Source organism: Elephantulus edwardii, unplaced genomic scaffold (genome assembly GCF_000299155.1).
Source record: "Elephantulus edwardii isolate Elephantulus edwardi_28Jun2011 unplaced genomic scaffold, EleEdw1.0 scaffold00192, whole genome shotgun sequence".
NCBI lineage: Eukaryota > Metazoa > Chordata > Mammalia > Macroscelidea > Macroscelididae > Elephantulus > Elephantulus edwardii.
Window position 1 is genome coordinate 1,954,970 of NW_006399942.1, and position 2,466 is coordinate 1,957,435.

Consider the following 2,466-nt stretch of genomic DNA (forward strand, 5'->3'; position numbering starts at 1 on the left):
TTACCTTAAAATTGGGGTTTTTTAGCCATTGAATTAAGCTCTGGTCTCCTGCTACCTTAACTATGGACACATGGTCTTGCAAATTCTCAATAGCTGTGAGACTAGGATGAGAGAGAGAGTGTGTGCTTACCACACTGACCAGCAAGACTTGAGGTGAGCAAAACTTGTGGCTAGAAGACTTGAGGGAGACTTGAGTAAGATGCATGTGAAAATGAGACCCTGTTGGTGAGACATTGGTGATTGTTGGTGGGAAGACTGTGGCATTGCTCTGCAGAAATTGTGGCAAGGTATGACATGAGGTTTCTTGCATTTAAGCTGGCCACACCTACAGATTTTACTATTATTCTTGCTGGATGTTTGAAGGAGAAACTGACTTATAACTCTTCTCAGGCAAACAAACTTCTGCATGATTGAGAAAACCAGAGGCTTCTTGAATTTGTGTTGCTGAACTGAACCAGAACTTTTACAAAATCTGGACTTACATTGTGATATATCATTTGTCTGCCCCACTCTCCAACTTAGTTTCCTAATAAACTCCATTCTTGTTACCACAACTGAAAGTCTTTGATTTAACAATGGATAAACAAATCTTTTGCTCTAGTGGTACCATGGGGCTGGGCTATGGGCTCTTCCTCTACTTTCTGCTCTGGGGTGGTAAAGAGCTCTGCTATTTTCACTCCATGTGGCCCTTTCAGAGAGACACTTATGACTCTATGCTTCCATGTCCTGTTTTTTCCCCTTTAGACAATAGCCTCCAATATGTATTGCATCTCAACATTAATAAAACAAAAATTATCACCACTAGACCTAAAGGCTACATCATGAAATATATGAAAGATTGAAGCTGTCAACAATTTCATCCTACTTGGATCCACAATCAGCACCCTTTGTATCATTAGTTAGGAGATTAGAAACATATTGCATTGAGAAAGTCTGCAGTCAGAGACCTTTACAAATTATTGAGGAGCAATGATATCAGTTAAAAATTGAGACATTACAGATTCAGGCCATGGTCTTTTCAGTCTTTTTAATGCATCTGAGAGCTGGACAATCAGTAACTATAACAGAAGAATTGATGCCTTTGAGATGTAGTGCTGGAGAATAATACTGAATACCCCATGGACTATCAAAGGAACAGATAGCAATGCTTTGAAGAGAAGGTACAGTCAGAGTTCTCCTTGGAGACAAAGGTCATAGACTTTTGTCTCACAAACTTTAGACATGTTGCTAGGAAAGGTTATTCCTTGAAGAGGGACATCACACTTGGAAGGGTAGAGGATAGATGAAAGAAATAGAAAACCTCAACCAGATGAATTGACAAAGTGACTTCAGCAATGGGCATGAGTATATCAAAACATAGGATCTTCCAAGGATAGGAGAGGGTTCAGATCTGTTGGTCATAGAGTAACTATGGGTCATCCTTGATTTGATAGAACCTAAGAACCTAACTATAATAATATCTAGTACAAATTATATGTTAAATAAATGGTGTATAATTTTCCTATCTCCATACCTTTTCTATTTTTGCTCCTTTTTTACATTTATTAAAATTTATTATTAATTTCGATGAAAATTTACACAGACTTTGGATCTCCATTCATCCATTCTTGCACTTTTCTCCCCTCCTAGTCCTTCCCCCTAGTACACTATCCTCTTAAAAAAAGTGAAAGAAAAATTATTTCATTATTTTACAATCCCTCCCCCCAGGTCCACTGCACTATACAGTCTTCACTCTGAACTCCTGTCATGACAAAAATACCTAATAATTTCCTCTCTTAAACGGTTTTCTCCCTCATCTGTTTCAGTGCAGTATATATTATTGAACCCATCCTTCTCAGTCTCAGACCAACCCCGAGGTCAGTCCTGTTTTAGAAGAGTGGCATCATGCAGTCTTTGTCCTTTTGTGACTGAGATACTTCATTCAGCATAAGGTCCTCCAGGGTCATCCATTTTGAATAACATTGCATGAGTTCCTTGTTTTCCAATGCAGCATAGTATTCCATTGTGTGAATATGCCACAGCTTCTCTATCCATTTGTTTGTTGATGGGCACTTAGGTTGTTTCCAACTCCTAGCTATTGTGAACAAAGACGAGATAAACATAGGTGTGCATATATCTGCTTGGATGTCAGTTATGGTCTCTTTGGGGTATATTCCCAGTAATGGAACTGCTGGGTCGAATGGTACCTCTATTTACAACTTTAAAAAAATATTATTAATTTCAGTGAACATTTACAGAGACTGTGGATTTCCATTAATTCCTTGTTGTACTTCTCTCCCTGCCCACCCCACCCCGACTGCCAGTTTGCTCTTCTTTAAAAGCAAAAGAAAAACTCCTTCATTGGTATATAATCCCCCCTCACCCTCCCACCCTCACCCGGAGTATACGCCACTCTGTAACCCTCATTCCAAACTCTTATGATAATCATAATTCCCTAAAATATATTCTTTTTAAACTGTTCTCTCC